Below are 18,984 nucleotides of genomic sequence, written 5' to 3'. Positions count from 1 at the left end.
AAACACTGTAGAACGTAGAAATTATACCTTTCCCATTTCGTGATCATAAGAAGGAGTCAATTAAATTTGGTATCTTAATTTTTTTCTCTTTTATAAAGATCTGTCTTCTTAATAATGTCTTCCTTGTCACTGCCTCATACTTGGCCTTTAGTCGAGTGTTTGCCGCATGAGGAATGTTTTTGGTTCTATCCCAGGCCGAGACAAACTAGTCTTTAAAATTGGTAGTTATGACTCTCTCCTTAATGTTCAGCATTGTAGTAGTATAACAAAGGGTTTATGGTGAGGAGGTGGTGTGTCCCGCTGGTGGGCTAAGGCATTATACTTCAGTCAGTCAGTACTATGTCGGTTTCAGTTCCAAGGAGACTTACATGAACATATAGCAGCTTTAAGAAAACCAAGACATACACTCGCCACGCAGGCATAGCATGTAAATGATGAAAGGCCTTAAAGCAGTATTAATAAAACCAAACAAACACTACCACACCAAAAGTATATCCTGATGAGGTTTTCTCACGAAATACATTGAATTTTAGGATTAGTCTATTTCCCAATTAATATTTCGACCAATCAAGGCTTTTCCTATTCACCTCCTATGTTTCAAGACTCTTAACATCACCACTGTATCAGAGAATAACGGTTCTTAGCATCACTGCAGTATCAGAGAATGACGGTTCTTAGCATCACTGCAGTATCAGAGAATGACGGTTCTTAGCATCACTGCAGTATCAGAGAATGACGGTTCTTAGCATCACTGCAGTATCAGAGAATGACGGTTCTAGCATCAATGCAGTATCAGAGAATGACGGTTCTTAGCATCACTGCAGTATCAGAGAATGACGGTTCTTAGCATCACTGCAGTATCAGAGAATGACGGTTCTTAGCATCACTGCAGTATCAGAGAATGACGGTTCTTAGCATCACTGCAGTATCAGAGAATGACGGTTCTTAGCATCACAGTATCAGCGGTTCTTAGTATGCAGTATCAGAGAATGACGGTTCTTAGCATCATCACTGCGGTTCTTAGCATCACTGCAGTATCAGAGAATGACGGTTCTTAGCATCACTGCAGTATCAGAGAATGACGGTTCTTAGCATCACTGCTGTATCAGAGAATGACGGTTCTTAGCATCACTGCAGTATCAGAGAATGACGGTTCTTAGCATCACTGCAGTATCAGAGAATGACGGTTCTTAGCATCACTGCAGTATCAGAGAATGACGGTTCTTAGCATCACTGCAGTATCAGAGAATGACGGTTCTTAGCATCACTGCAGTATCAGAGAATGACGGTTCTTAGCATCACTGCAGTATCAGAGAATGACGGTTCTTAGCATCACTGCAGTATCAGAGAATGACGGTTCTTAGCATCACTGCAGTATCAGAGAATGACGGTTCTTAGCATCACTGCAGTATCAGAGAATGACGGTTCTTAGCATCACTGCAGTATCAGAGAATGACGGTTCTTAGCATCACTGCAGTATCAGAGAATGACGGTTCTTAGCATCACTGCAGTATCAGAGAATGACGGTTCTTAGCATCACTGCAGTATCAGAGAATGACGGTTCTTAGCATCACTGCAGTATCAGAGAATGATCACTGCAGTATCAGAGAATGACGTTCTTAGCATCACTGCAGTATCAGAGAATGACGGTTCTTAGCATCACTGCAGTATCAGAGAATGACGGTTCTTAGCATCACTGCAGTATCAGAGAATGACGCAGTATCAGTTCTTAGCATCACTGCAGTATCAGAGAATGACGGTTCTTAGCATCACTGCAGTATCAGAGAATGACGGTTCTTAGCATCACTGCAGTATCAGAGAATGACGGTTCTTAGCATCAATGCAGTATCAGAGAATGACGGTTCTTAGCGTCAATGCAGTATCAGAGAATGACGGTTCTTAGCATCACTGCAGTATCAGAGAATGACGGTTCTTAGCATCACTGCAGTATCAGAGAATGACGGTTCTTAGCATCACTGCAGTATCAGAGAATGACGGTTCTAGCATCAATGCAGTATCAGAGAATGACGGTTCTAGCATCACTGCAGTATCAGAGAATGACGGTTCTTAGCATCACTGCAGTATCAGAGAATGACGGTTCTTAGCATCACTGCAGTATCAGAGAATGACGGTTCTTAGCATCACTGCAGTATCAGAGAATGACGGTTCTTAGCATCACTGCAGTATCAGAGAATGACGGTTCTTAGCATCACTGGAGAATGACGGTTCTTAGCATCACTGCAGTATCAGAGAATGCAGTCATGCAGTATCAGAGAATGACGGTTCTTAGCATCACTGCAGTATCATATCAGAGAATGACGGAATTCTTCAGCATATCACTGCAGTATATCAGAGAATGACGGTTCTTAGCATCACTGCAGTATCAGAGAATGATGACAGTATCAGAGAATGACTTCTTAGCATCACTGCAGTATCAGTTCTTAGCATCACTGCAGTATCAGAGAATGACGGTTCTTAGCATCACTGCAGTATCAGAGAATGACGGTTCTTAGCATCACTGCAGTATCAGAGAATGACGGTTCTTAGCATCACTGCAGTATCAGAGAATGACGGTTCTTAGCATCACTGCAGTATCAGAGAATGACGGTTCTTAACATCACTGCAGTATCAGAGAATGACGGTTCTTAACATCACTGCAGTATCAGAGAATGACGGTTCTTAACATCACTGCAGTATCAGAGAATGACGGTTCTTAACATCACTGCATCACTGCAGTATCATCACTGCAGTATCAGAGAATGACGGTTCTGATATCACTGCAGTATCAGAGAATGACGGTTCTTAACATCACTGCTGTATCAGAGAATGACGGTTCTAGCATCACTGCAGTATCAGAGAATGACGGTTCTTAGCATCACTGCAGTATCAGAGAATGACGGTTCTTAGCATCACTGCAGTATCAGAGAATGACGGTTCTTAACATCACTGCAGTATCAGAGAATGACGGTTCTTAACATCAATGCAGTATCAGAGAATGACGGTTCTTAGACGGTTCTTAGCATCACTGCAGTATCAGAGAATGACGGTTCTTAGCATCACTGCTGTATCAGAGAATGACGGTTCTTAGCATCAATGCAGTATCAGAGAATGACGGTTCTTAACATCACTGCAGTATCAGAGAATGACGGTTCTTAACATCACTGCAGTATCAGAGAATGACGGTTCTTAGCATTACTGCTGTATCCGAGAAAGACGGTTCTTAGCATCACTGCAGTATCAGAAAATGATGGTTCTTAGCATCACTGCAGTATCAGAGAATGACGGTTCTTAACATCACTGCAGTATCAGAGAATGACGGTTCTTAGCATCACTGCAGTATCAGAGAATGACGGTTCTTAGCATCACTGCAGTATCAGAGAATGACGGTTCTTAGCATCACTGCAGTATCAGAGAATGACGGTTCTTAGCATCACTGCAGTATCAGAGAATGACGGTTCTTAACATCACTGCAGTATCAGAGAATGACGGTTCTTAGCATCACTGCAGTATCAGAGAATGACGGTTCTTAACATCACTGCAGTATCAGAGAATGACGGTTCTTAGCATCACTGCAGTATCAGAGAATGACGGTTCTTAGCATTACTGCAGTATCAGAGAATGACGGTTCTTAACATCACTGCAGTATCAGAGAATGACGGTTCTTAGCATCACTGCAGTATCAGAGTATCAAAGTATTATATGTGTACACTATGTCATTAAATATAGTCTTAGCACTCGTCAGTAATCCTGAAGACCTAAATTCTCGAAACCTGTTAGGCAGAACTGTTGACGTACTGAGTGGCATATGGAGTGATTTGAGTAGGGAGACTTAGTGTTTCTAGATACACTGGAGGTTTGCGTTCTACTTATCACACATTATTAATACCAAATTTGATATTTGATATGTTGTCTCGTTGACTCTTTATTTCTTCATGTTTGTCTATTCTACTATTCTGTGATTTTCATCATTATTATCGCGTTTATCACCGTGTAACGAGGACATAAAAACCGAACACTAATATATCAGACTGGAATAAAGTTGAAGTAATTATGTTCATAGAAAACCAAATTATGTCGCATGCAATGAAAGAGTTAAAGAGAAATATGCGCGCCAGTATCGATGCCAGTCAGATGCCTTTTGAAATAAAGAACAGGAAATTAACTTCAACTGGCGGCATTGTAATTACTTATCAAATATATGAATTTATGGCAAAATATTTTATCTTTATCATTTTGTTTCCATTATCCAATATACAGGTTGTGCACACTACATGTGGGTGGTTATTTCTATAGCCTACATACCCGTGCACCCTATGCTACACAGTAACACTGTTCCTAGCGACCACAACAGCCCCTATTTCTTGAATCATATTGTGCCGTGACATTTTGCCTATTTTTGTCTCTCTATCCGATATATGTTAGATGTGTTAAGTTTCCTCACGGTTTCGGTATCCGTGACACGCTGCTGGAGCGAAAACGCAGCTCTTCCAGATTTTCAGGCCACGGTCTACTAGGGATGCCTAAATGTTGCTTTCCGGTCCGATGCGTTCTGATGGGATCTCTAACGTTGTTCACGTTTTCATGAAGATCTGATGTGCTTTTCGCGCTCTGTCAAGACACTTACAGATCAAACGTGGACACCAGAGTGTTTTCGAGCACAATTGTGTCCTCAGTATAAAAGAAAACCGCTCATGTAATAGCAATCTTTATATAAAGATTGCTCCTCAGCTGGAAATTGCAGGACGGGGAGTTTTTTCTCCGCGCTTCTTTGGTGGCATCTTTTTCATTTTTTAATGTTACTTGATCGAGTGCTCAGACTCAAATCAGTTGTAAGACGATGCTCTGCCTATTGAAATACGATTGTTTACCGGAGCGGTATGCTAGCTTAAATGCACGTATGAACGGTGGTCTGTGTCACTCTCCGCGTAAATAATATGAATACACGTTCATTGCTGTAGAATCACGTGGGCAAATTCGTTCAATATTTCCGACGACGAAAAGATCTAAAAGGCCTAAAGTCACGACTACTGTAGAGACTACTGTACATTTGCCGCGCATTCAGTTATACCGTTTAACTATTCTTCATTATATTCAATGTCATACAGTTAAATGCAACTAAATGTATAATTATTTTTGTTGTTCATGCTTTACTTTTCCCCTATTTCTGCATTTTCATTAAACCTTGTAATCGCGGCTAGGTATGTACTACATTATACTAGATGTACCCCATTCAACATGGAAATAAAAAGACAGATTTAATACATGTTATGAAGCTTAAATCCTATTCTCCACGCAACAAATGCAACAAAATATGTTACAGGTGATCTAACAGTAATACTCTCATTCTTCACTCTATCAAAATACTTCAAAATAATATGTCATGAAGCTTGTAGAAAATTGGTTAAACGATTTTCTAAAGGATCTACATCCCATATGAAAGCATATCATGTGCGATCGATCTCTGTATCTAAAGCTGATCTAGCCTGCTGATCACAGGATCAGTAGATGTGGTAGCATGAGGTCGAGAATCTAAACGGAATTTAAGGGAAATAAAGTAAGTCACCAACACTGATTTATAACTGGTATAATACCATTAACGAATTTATCACACCTTAGTAGAGATGATCTGCCTAAAATCGCCAATAAACAATAACTAAACAAACATAAAAAGTGTCAGTCACGTTGGCATTGCTATCACTGGGCGTCAATACAAGATAGTGGAACTCTTCAAGGCTGAGTATCTGTAAAGTACCAAACCGGAAGAAGTCACTCTATGCGACATAGAGAGTCATGAAATGTGAAAGGAATAGTTAAGATATATTTATTTCCCTTCCTCATCACAATGAACCATGTAATTGTTCTAAAATGTGACCTATGGAATGGAGGCAGATGGACCATACAGATATAAAAGTAAGAGAGGGGCGGTGTATGGTCAATCAAGATACTTCTCTCGGGGTTCGTGGTAAGGTCATACAGATTCAAAGGAGCCCTGTCAACAGCCATGAGCCTGTTTTTCATCTCATGGAAAAAGAAAAATAAAACCCCATCGAAAGTACAAATGTATCAATAGAGCCAAGCAAACACCAGAAAAAACAAGCTAATAACACTAGTAGGTGTTATAATACAAAGTACCATGTCCATGTCCCCTTCAATCGTTTTTCAATCCTATATAGACTACTATAAGTTTCCAGAATCGTTAACTTCACTCGACACACAAGAGTAGTACAATTGTTACCATAAATAGGCAAACCATACAACAGGGAAAACAAGCACACACCAACGAACAAAACCACCAATCACAAACAAAATACCAAATATGTACATATGTCAAAAAATACACGCCATACAGTTACCGACAACACACTCACAATGCAACGAAATTAGTATGTGATAGCATGTAGAGAGGAACAAATAGATAGTAAAATTCCCACTGCGAGAACTCATCGACTTTATCAGTTACATGTATGATTTGATACATTTTTCTGAATGCCGGAATGAAACTCTGACGGAACTTAACTTTTCTGATTTACAGGATTACGATATCATGTCTTACCCACGGTTCCGGTGTTAGTAGCTCTGTTATACAGGAAAGAATTGCCCAATTATTGGTCTTTCCTTAGGTGTACCAGAGACACAAAAAATAAAAACTATCCCACATTTCTGTCAGATTTGCATATGTCTTTTGAACATTCCCATAGAAAACAATGTTGATTTTGAATCTTAATCACACAGTTCTTTTTACTTTTTTAAAGATGGTATTATTATATTTTCTGATTATGTAAATATTGTGATGATTAAATTCTGAATACTTTTGTTTTACCTTGTTTATCTCGCCAGGTGTTTTTTTTTTATATAGAAATGAAACATATTTAGACATTGCTTGTATTTCAACAGACAAGAATAATTGTCACTCAGACAATTATTTTCACCCTAGACAGTATTAGAATGTATAGATAATACACATAGTAAGGTACCCAGGAAACTGTAACGGGGTGGATTGCCTTTAAAACTTACCAGAGCAATACTTAATTTTATGTTTTATATACATATCGACAGTACGGACGAAGAATATTTGAAGCAATCCAGTCTAAAATCATCATGTACGTAATTTATTTCAATGTATTACCTATCAATGGCTTGCTTATGTATAGTTCATTTGGTGGATTGCTATGTAGGGTTGTACAAATTTGACGACGAAGCAGAATATACTGACCTATTTTTAGCTAATCGTATTTGCTAAAAACTTTAAAAACTATGTTTTATGTTCACATTTTCTTACTTATAGACCAAATACATTTCAACATTGTGTACAAGACGACAAATGTGTGTACGAGGCACACGGAATCATCGGCTGTATTAACTGCATACATAACGCCAACATTTGTCTCTATTATATTGGATGTTTTGGATAAATAAAAAAACGGGAAAGACCTCAATTGTATGATAGATTTGACAATTTTTGTATCTTTTATACTTTCCAGCTTCCTTTAAACCTTATTGAATCTTACACTCTTGAACTATGAAAACGGAAATAAATTAAGACAGAAAGCAGATATGTGATTAACTTTCCGTTCGCCAGCTCATTCAATAAATTGGATCAATTTGCATCAGGTTCTCATTACAACACGTTATGCTATTATACAGCAATTTCCCTAATATGCAGGTCTTGATGAGTGAAATATATGCTGGCATACTAAAATACAAAAATAGACAAATTACACACCACTGGTGATTATCAGACCCGAGCGTCATTACTGTCGCCAAATGGAACTCATGTGTAAAATGTTTTACCGATGTTTCGAGACAGATATAGGAGTGTGACGAGGGTAGCTCAAGTCTGCCATGGACGCTTTGATTCAAATCTAGTTTAAAATTCTATTAATGCCAAATAGTGAGTCATTCTTAGGGAACCCGCACTAAGGAATTTGAAGTCTTGAGACCAAGAAGCCGACTAAGGAATATCGAAATTCGACAAATTAATGTCAATAACCTGGAAAAGAAGACACTAACGTTGAATTTTTTTTAATTTCATAATCGGTTCAATATTCAAAATAATGTGGCTAATTTATCGCCAGTGACATATTTTGTCATGAATAAGGAACGATTATATTCGGCGTGACAGGCAAAGATAATGAATTACGTAACAGTGGATGCTTTAAATGTAATTTTATGAATATAACTGGTAAATATGTGTCATAACATAACTTAACAAAATTAAGCATGAATTGCTAATTTCGAAATTTTTTTTCAATTAACACTAGTTATCGTTAGAAAGTAATCCGCTATTTCAGCTTTAACGGAACCTTTATTTGCGAATGTTTGTCGAAATACCTTACAAAGTACGACAGTTGACAAAAAACTTAAATTCTAAAAGTACAATATAGCTCAAATTGTTATGCAATATGTTTATCAATTCTCGTGTTTTATTGTTTGTTTGTCATTATCATTATTATTTTAGTACTTACTATGCATATAATGAAATGTTATGCATTGTGTTCCTTTCAGTATGTTGGATCAAAGTTGAAGTTTTTCCCTTGATTGTGCAGAGAACTTTGTCTAGATCATCGTTTTTTTACACTTACTTACTTCACCACATATCTACTCGTTAGATAACCGTCACATATATGTTGTGATCGGCTTCTACAGGGATATCCATTGAAACCGCTAAACCTTAAAGGGACATAACTCTTTAAGAATATGTTACCCATAATGATATATATTAAATTCAATCAGTTTCATTTTATGTGTTTGTCTTATTTGTAACTAATGCTAAAAAAATGTTCAGAAATGCATTAAGATGTTTCCTGAAACTGTGTCAGACATCTGTCTGCATAGATGTAGGTTCCTATGCGTTGATGTTACAAAGAAATGTTATTTTTTTCGATGGAATATAATGTCTAAAATATATATCAGATATTTGTGGCTTATTATACTTAATCATACGTTATTTCAATTTTTTTGATAACCATGATTGTTGCGCACATTGTAAACAAACGTTGATACTGTCTTCCGTTGTTTGAAAAGCATACATACATCGTGTGCACATCTTGTATTGGTGTACGATCCAAGACTTATCGCCTAGCAGAATTATTAACGACAGAAGTTTTCCAACATTTCAATTATGACTTCATGACGTCACCTAAGATAAGATTTATCGCCACTTTTGGTTTGGAATATGGTTTACCCAGATGTTAGCAGAAATGCATTATATGTAATAAATAGAATATTGCATTCGTTTCAATATATCACGGAAGCGTATTCCGGCCACGTTGTGTTTTATTTTAACTCGAAATTTCGAGATAATAACTCGAAATTTTGAGTTAGTAATCTGAAATTTTGAAATCTCGAGATAAAACTCGAAATTTTAAGTTAGTAACTCGAAATTTCGAGTTAGTAATCCGAAATTTTGAGTTAGTAAGTCGAAATTTCGAGTTAATATACTAACTCAAAATTTCGGATTACTAACTCGAAATTTCGAGTTGCTCTATCTCAAAATTTCGCGTTGCTATCTCAAAATTTCGCGTTTCTATCTCGAAATTTCGGATTAATATCTCAAAATTTCGGATTACTAACTCGAAATTTCGAGTTACTAACTCAAAATTTCAAGTTGCTATCTCGAAATTTCGAGATAAAATAAAACACAACGTGGCCGGAAAACTCTTCCGTAATATGTCATGAGACTGAAGGGAATATTTCATTTTACCTCGCCTGAGACAGAGCCAGAACTTCCACTACCAAGTGTATAATGCAGTGGCCGTCTTAACTAAATTTGTTAGCGATATTACTCCTGAAGCGAGCTATGTAATACACTGAGATAGTTCGAATTGGAAAACGTATATAAAGATAGCAATACCGTAATACATAGATAATCAGTACAAGACACGCAAATAGAATAAGATAATTTTTAATACCTATGATATTGTGAGTTACTTGGGCCCTGATTGATACAAAACATTTAGCACCAGAAGATTCAACTAGAGACACAAAAGTGAATAGCACTTTTCAATACAAATTTCGAAAACAAAACTCTAGAGCAAAGTAATAAATGCATCCTACTGCTTTTTCGTACCTGTGGGACTCGTGAATTTTGAAAGCTTAAAGCAACTGAAGAAATCAAACTTATCGAATGAAATACAAAATGTAGATGGGTAGCAGCACTAGGTTCAGTAGCATGGAGTCTTCGTCTATTTTGAATAACACTGATTGTCTGTCTCTGGATTTTGTCACAACACAAAATGTTATTTCACTCCGCGTTGCGTTCCAATACCTAATAAAACCTGTTTCATGAGGAACTCAAAACGCCGTTAATTGACATTCGGCAGTAAATTGCCTACAGGTTGTTAATACGTCTATAATATTATGTGTAACGTTTATCGTCTGGCTTTCCATAGTTTATTAGTGAGTGATGTTCGTTCAGCTATAGACATGTCTTTCTATAAAATAAATCCCAGACAATAGACAACAGATATTAAACATTAAAAGCATGGAGCTTTCCTACTCAATATATAAAACAGTGTATTGTGCTGGAAAATGGCATGTCCATATCTACTGTATAGCCTTTCTATTAATTCATTATATAGCAGCGATCACCTGTTATCTGACAGACAAGTGTGAATAAGAGTGACGAAGGTGGTAGACAGGAAAAAAAACCTTTTCTATGTCACTTAAGCTTGGCGTGATGTTTGATATTAATTCACCACATGAAGGGACAAACGAGAATGAAAAGAGCTTGTTCATTTTGTGGTCATGTGAATGATATCTGGTGATTAAATAAGGCTAACTTATAAACAGAAAGAACAGCTGGGAAGTTATCGCCGATACGGAGGCAAGTCAGATTTGTATGAGGTATAACAACATGTCATAATTTAGACTGTTAGGATTAAAGTATCTGTCGTATCTGTGTTGATTTGTAGTGGGGTTTATGTCAGTAACGGTGTTCTCCAGCACTTCTTTTCTACGGTAGTTTACATGTAAAGCTTAGTCCAGTCGATGTTGTTTTCAACTGTATCCACCCATGTTTTCTGACTTTGTTGTCATGAAATAAATATCTATGAGTATTTATACTGTAAAATGATTGCTCATAGCTACATTTGAAATACACATAAGTACATACGACCATCACCTTTCGGTTTTGATGTTGTGTTTTTATACATATTTCCTTGTCTTTTTCTGGTATGGTCCAGTACGACAAGACAAAAATCACACCTCGGTTTAAATTGACAGAAAAATATAAAAAGAACATTACAAAGGCCTATACTAAAATAACAGCTGTTCTATTATGATAATAATTCTATTATATTGTAACAACAGACTGAGGTATGAGCATTGAATCTTGCTTTTGTCGATTATATGGTTTGATGATATGACTTGCTTCGCAGACCATTAAATTTGTCTGAAGAGCAATGCAGTGATTTATTACAAGGACAAACTGTTGCATTATTAAAACTTATGACCTCGGGTTATGTCACAAGTGTTACACTTGTACTTTAGATAATAAGTCAAGTCTCCCTTCTACAATGACCCTGAAAGTTCATCTTACTAGCAAATGAGCATCATATCTTTCAAAGACGAACATTTTTACGTTGATGCTAGATGGTGGCTAATCAGAGCATGAGGAAGTCATATGGAAAGTTGGATCCAAGACAAACAGAGTTCCACAACTAGACATCATACTGATCCTATATGCAAAGTTTCATGGGAATCAAATGAGGAGTTTCTGAGAAACAATTGACGGAAGAAGAATAAGAATAATAAGTAAGAAACGGAGCAATCACAATAAGTACCCCCGACTATGTTGGAACGACTGAACTAAAATTGCAATAACATGCAAGAGAAGAAATCACCCGAAAACCTGTCATTTGATCCATCCAAACATGTCTGTTGGGCCACAATACACCAACATTTAGATTTCGACCAATCAGAGACCAGAAGGAGGCGACCATTTTTTTTAAATAAGAATCTGAGGCTACGAAATTGACTGGAGACCAATAATCATCCAACAAACTTAGATGGAAATCGGGCAATATTTAAATGGACTCTTTTGTTACGAAAGTGGACTGTCATGTAATTATCCGTTATCCAAAGTGCCATTACAATGGATTGTTTAAAACAAAAGTTATTAGTAGGTATTCAAAGTCGGAACCAAGAAAAATGTAAGGTGCACAACTAGACATCATACGTATCATGTATGTAAAGTTTCCTGAGAATCCACTATGCAATTTCTGAGATTATCCGCGGAAACATACGGTTGAATAATAATTACATAAGTATTTATGAAAAACTAATTTTTATGTTAATGGCCGAATCGGCTAACAAACACCTTAACTGAATACATCGTGGCTTGATTAGATTATCTGACCACACGGAGACATTGTTCAATGTTTAATTACCGAAATATTAACTTTTGAATTCCAAACTTGTATGTCCCCTGCTCGTCGCCGCCATTTTATTTAAAATGCCACGTCATGCACTAGAACAATTGTGGGTTTGAGAGAGTATGTAATGAAATCTTCTTTGTGACTAGAAATATACTGGTCTAAGGGTGATAACTTTGGTACCGAAGCGAAGTGACGTAAATGACTAGTTGGTTATAAAGAGATTCAGTATATAATATTTTGAATTTTAGTCTTTTTTTTGTTCAAAATCATTACTCTAACATAGAAAATGGTCTGTTTTGATTTAATGGTATAATTTGATAGAAAATATTGATATTTCCGATATATGCCTCTCTTTGACCGGCAGACAACGAACGTAAACAAAACTGTGCTAGCGTTGTCAGACAACGAGCCTTGGGCAACATGACAAGATCCAGACATATCAACATGAACTGGATACACACAAAATACAGCCAGGTTTTAATAACTAATACCAGCTTCAGCATCTCAAAAGCCAGTAGATTATACAATATTTTGGAGGAAATCAGCAATATTAGACCCCAGTGATTACTTTTAAGCTTTGTATATTAAAAAAATCCTTGCGATATATCAATGTTGATTGAAATGTCGTGTCCACGGGGAGAGAAGTCGACCTAGTATTTCTTTAGATTAAAGTATAAAATTCCTCATTTCCCAAAACAGTCTTAGAAGCATTTATATGATATCTTGTATAATCAGACTTCATATTCAGGATCGTCCTGTTCCACCAATGAATGTCAAGTTGGCCTGTCATACTGCTGGAGTGAAAAGGGTTTATATAGATTTGGTGGCACCTATCTTGAGATAGTTGGCTGATGGCGGATATACTATTCCCATGATTCGCCTTTGACTCTGCATGTCGAGTTGAACATTTAGAGAATAGCGACAATACTTAATATGATTAAAAACATCTAAAGAAAAGATTAAAATATGCGGTGAATACATCTTCTTTTGGCTGATTTAATTATCCTGGATCAAAGGACAATAGAGCTCATGCCTACGATCTGCTTTATTTCACTACATGATTGTAGGAGCTTGCCGAAGGGGACGTAAAAAATCAACTGCTCCATTACAACACTTGGCATCTTGATCTTTTTTCTTTCTTTCTTATCTGCTCTTTTTCTGTGCTTTCTTTCCACTCTATCCGTCCCATTCAACACCCGTTCTCATTTAACTGTTAGCTGTATCGTGAATGTTAACTCCCTGTAAAAATGGATATTTCTAAACTTCAATTTTAGATTGAATTTCGTCTGTTAGATCCTCAAATAAAGTTAAACGCTCTAAAGGGGGATATTTGGTAGTTTTCCTTTGAGATACTACTCCTTTTTAATACCTTGGTAGATTTTAGCTCACATTGTATCTAAAACATTATCTAAAAAATTAAAAAGTCAATGTTAATCTAAACAATAAGCGGATTCTAATTCATCAAAGAATACAATAAAAGTTCCAGTCATCACTGTTCATACTCATGACAACTTTCTTTTTAATTAATATAATCGGCTTAAGATTTAAAGAAAATTAAGACATAACTTTATTCTAGTAGCAATGTTTACTAGATTTATCGCCCCTTAAAAAAGGCGTGGTGATTTTGCAGAATGTCCAAAAAATGGCACATTGGCTTTTGTTTGCTAGTGACTGACAGTGTCGTAGTATATATATTTTGCTTATATGCCTCAAGGGTTGGGATCATTTTACACAGATATTAATGTTTTTTGTTGACTGTTTTTGTTGATATCGTCAATAAATAACAGGAGATCGTCTCATCTAACGGTCAAAAAGGTCAATATAGAATAATAAAACTTTCAATAAAAAAGTTGGGTCCAGTTTCAGCTAATATCATTCCTTCCCGTGATCTTAATAATGATTTTGTTTTTTGTTTTACTGGTTTACGATGCCTTGATACCCTGAAGATTTATCTCTTTTATAATTACTTTTCTTTTTCAACGACGTCATGGAATAAAGAAATCTCTCTCTCTCTCTCTCTCTCTCTCTCTCTCTCTCTCTCTCTCTCTCTCTCTCTCTCTCTCTCTCTCTCTCTCTCTCTCTCTCTCTCTCTCTCTCTCTCTCTCTCTCGCTCTCTCTCCACCTCTCCCTCCCTCTCTCTCAACGAAATTTTGATCTTGTTAAAATTGATTCGATTCTTAACCATTTCTACGATTGACTTGTAGAACTGGGAGCCCAAAATATTTAACATATTATTCCCATTTAATAAATATAAGAAGCTAAACGATAAACAAAATGTTTTTAAATCATATAGCAAAAATAATTGCTCTGTTGAAAAAGTTGTGGAAAGAATGACAGTAAAAAATTTTAATGATTTATTGGGAAATGGATATGATATTACATCAAATGAAAACTGCTACTACTAAAACTACTGATTCTAGAGCTGCTCAAGGTCTGGTATCAGGTCCGCTGTTATTTAAGATATAGCTGTTAATTATTATCTAATTAAGGGGCTGCTGATTTTTCTTTTGATCATTTGGAATTTTTTCCTTAATCGCCTCCTAGGCTTCAATACTTAGACCCGTAGCATCACTGACGAATGCTAGAAGGTCAAAACAGTCGTATGTTGTTGTTTGATTAATTGTTTGGCCCTACTTTATCTTACTCTAGATTATAAAAGATATGTCATTCACTTGTGTCTTTTTTCAATCTTTGAAATAATATCTTCAATCCCTTCAGATGACGTATCACAAACGTTTGCTCCTGAGACCATTGAAAGATAAAACAGAGCCAGATAAAAGTGGAAAGTGAGAAAATAAGTAAATGATAAGTTAACTTCAATCCAAAACAATCACTCGTTTCTAACTTCCGAGTATGAGTATATAACATATAACAAGTTTAACAATTTAAGGTTTAAATTTTTTTATAATCAAATTGGAACGATGCGAGTGCCATTCAACAGTTTTTGTCACAAATAACGAGTATGAAATGTTTGATTAGTGCTGTTGAACCTCATCTCCTTGGCAGATACGCTTTTTTTCATTCAATGACTTAAAGTTGTGTGGTCTCTATTTCATGTACAGCAGAACCGCAGTACCTAGTGAACTTTTGGATGCAAACATTTACTTTTCTTAGAGAACATCTGTACTTCTGTCTTGCTTTGACATAGAACTTTAACGCCTGGCTCGATAGAGTTTTCAACAGAAAACCTTTCTTCACACTCTTTATCCGTTGACATTCACTAACCTTTCCTGAATTTTTTAGAACCACTATGTATTGACTTAGAGCCTCTGGAGTTCACAGTAGTACAATTATGTCTATTTTCCTGTATTACCATCATTTTAACGGTCCATCAACATAGAGAAGTACAATACAGAAATGATGGACAATGAGGTTCAAAACCAAACTATATCGAAGTCACAATAATTGTACATGAAGTTTAAAATAACAAACCTCATCAAGGGAAGTCATATCGTGTTAAACTGACCTATAGTTTTCAGTTCGGCTTGAATGTTTACTGTTTCAAAATGAAGTTAAGACATGATATGGCATAAACCGTAGACTGTAAGTCAATACGTAAGCATTGAACTGAACGGCGACATGAATATTGATCAGTTACCCAATTTGTATTCATATCGATCGTATACTACCATTTCAATGTTTATACATTTTACATTCATTTTTTAATTGTGGATTATGACGCATTCAAATTTGTCGCTTACCATATCTCTAACGTAATCAACTTCAAATTCCGGAACAGCCGAAAATTTCCAGAAAGAATATATATAATAATCATAGGGAAATTTCATGGTCGCAATAGTGATCTTATTGAGAAACATTGTATTTCTTTGTGCGATATGAAGGAACCTATTTGATACTCGTTAATTTACCTGTTGATTCCGTTGTTATATACCTTGTTTTCACTAGAGAACCTGACAATACTTGCTTGGATTGACCAAGGTTTACATGGCGGGTTTCGTCGTTAAAGCGGAAGACGCTTACTCGTCCGGAACAAATGGTCTTATTCTTCTTTCTTTTGTTCATATTTTGCTCAAAATGGAAAAGGGGATTCATTCATTGGTTATCTCAAGAAGATTCACAAGAAAAGATTGGATTGTCATCTGATGTACTGAAAATCGTCCCCTATAAATTACTGAGATTTTGTTCTGAAGCTTTAACTGCTAAACCGTCTATCTTGATTAAAACGTTAAGCTTATTCTGCAGATGTCAGCAACAAAGAGGGATCCACTGGACAAAAACCTATTGAAATTTTAAATGCTTTGTTAATATAAAGTTTGTGTCGACTTCTAAGCCGTCAATTATATGAGAAATCTCGGAAACAATGTAACAAAAATTCTTCTAAGCAAATGCAAATTGTCTTTATAGATGCTAAAATAACCTTGTGGACACTTTCTTTTTATCATTCGTAACACTGACGAGTCATACAATGACATAGATGCAATCAATATTAAATTTTACTAAGTCACCTTCAGGGTTTCAACAATTCTGCCCTTAACATCACTTACGAGCCCCTGAAGTTCACGAGGTGGATCTTCTGCTCTTAATTCTTTCATTTTAAATTAGTTATTCATATCATTCTCTTAGCTTGTGTGATTAATGAGAAATAACGTGTCATTCTAACTGCGTCTATTTCAGTGTCTGCTTCAGGTAATAAGGTTGACGGGTCGTAGATAAGAGTGTTACTAACTGGTTTTCGTATAGCTAAACTCTACATGCAATGCAAGACGGACGAGTGCATTCTTTTACTCTTTCGCTTTTGCTCTCGCCGGACAAACCACATTCTACAAATTGCTAGAATAATTGATTTCATTGATGCTGCCGTGCATGTATTTGTTAAAACACTTTAGATGCGCATTACAGTTAGCCTACAATGTACAATGTTGAACTAACCCACTCCCAAGTTCAAGTTTTTCCATGAATTAATTAAGCAGATAAAGAATTATCTCTGTAACGGAAAGTTCAACTCAATCGTGATCAACGAGAGAACAAATAGTCCTGTACCCTGGATAAACGAGGTTCGATTGCACCACATGTAACTATATGTGGACTGGGTCCAGGCAAACGTAAAAAAATGGTTAAACAAATACTCGCATGCTGAATGATTGAAACAACAAAATGTATAACAAAGAATACAAAGGATTGGCTTCTGGTTAAGTGCCTAATTTACCTTAGACTTGATCAGTTTGTGGAATTACATCCATTCCTTCGCACATCCATGCAGGCGTGATGATGTTTTGCAATTGCAAATTAGTGTTATTAGTCACAAGGGGTGTTGAGAGAGAAATAAGGTAAAACATATCAAATACGATGTACTCCTTGTTTTGACGTCAAGACAGAACTGTATAGATTAGTCATCTGCTAATGTGACCTTACACGTCTAAGCTAATTAGTTCGATATTCTTGTAACAAATTCACAACTATTGGTTTTACTTACCTTTAGCGCCTTGTAGAAGAATAAATTACGAGTTCCGAACTAGTAAATAACTTCCAAATTAATGGCGAAAATCGATCGAAACTAAAAACAAACTATAATCAATTGAAAACACCTTTAAGGTCAATGTTTCTTTGGGTAAGAACTTTTCTTTATATGGAACCTAACACCCTTCTGACGTCATAGATCAATATATATCACAGGAAGGGTCTAATTGTGTAGACTGTATGTATGAAATTATGTATAGATATGTTCTTGCATAAAAAGCCTAGCCATGCATGACAAATAAACAGATTACAGCCAGCGTCTGCCATTATGCAGGTAGCTTTCAACGACTCGCACCTTTTAACATCAAAATACATGAATAATATGGTCTGCATAATTGTCAACTTTTCATCACTTTAGAATTGTACACTTTGTGCCCTTCTAGTAAAAAGTAAAAACACATAATATCGTGGAATGATCCTTAAAGACAGTGTGTATCAATATTAAAGAGATTTATCAAAGGAAAATTCGAGTATAAAATGTATATGAATTTGATGCTTTTTCAGCTTCAAACTGAAGTTGACCAGTCACCAATGAAGACAGATAATTTGTACAGGTAAACAAAATACACAAACATCTAAGTCTTTTTCAATAAAACTGTATTCAATCAATAACTTCAATCATTTTCCATGCAAGTTGTTCATTGACCTGGCATATTAATTATCGTCATAAAATCCCATTTCGTTTTTCTCACGATTCATTTCTCTGTGCAAAAATCGCTTTTCTTTGATCGCAAACATGATGTGATTATAGATGCACCTTGCCACTGATTGATGTATTCAAGCTCGACATTACGACGGGATCATGGACGACGATAGAGAAACCTAAAGCTTAGTTCTGTAAAAATGGACCTGTGAAACTGTGAAAAAAATGATGATTTCACGGAGCAAGCTTAGCAAATCAGAAATAGAGTAATAATTGTTTTCTGTGGGTCTATATTTCATAGTTTTAAAATCCGTTTAATAAAAAAGAATGTATGAACATATCCATTGACTTCTTGAAATGAATTACAGTTTACTTAACATTCCTCATATTATCCTAATGAGGAATTGTTACATAATAGCGGGTCTCTCTAGATCTGTAAGTTATAATACAGGAATTGTTACATATTAACGGGTCTCTCTAGATCTG

This window comes from Ylistrum balloti, unplaced genomic scaffold (genome assembly GCF_031769215.1).
Source record: "Ylistrum balloti isolate Yb309-2 unplaced genomic scaffold, AGI_CSIRO_Ybal_v1 Utg369840, whole genome shotgun sequence".
In the NCBI taxonomy this organism is placed as follows: Eukaryota; Metazoa; Mollusca; class Bivalvia; order Pectinida; family Pectinidae; genus Ylistrum; species Ylistrum balloti.
Note: the sequence above shows the minus strand (reverse complement) of the source record.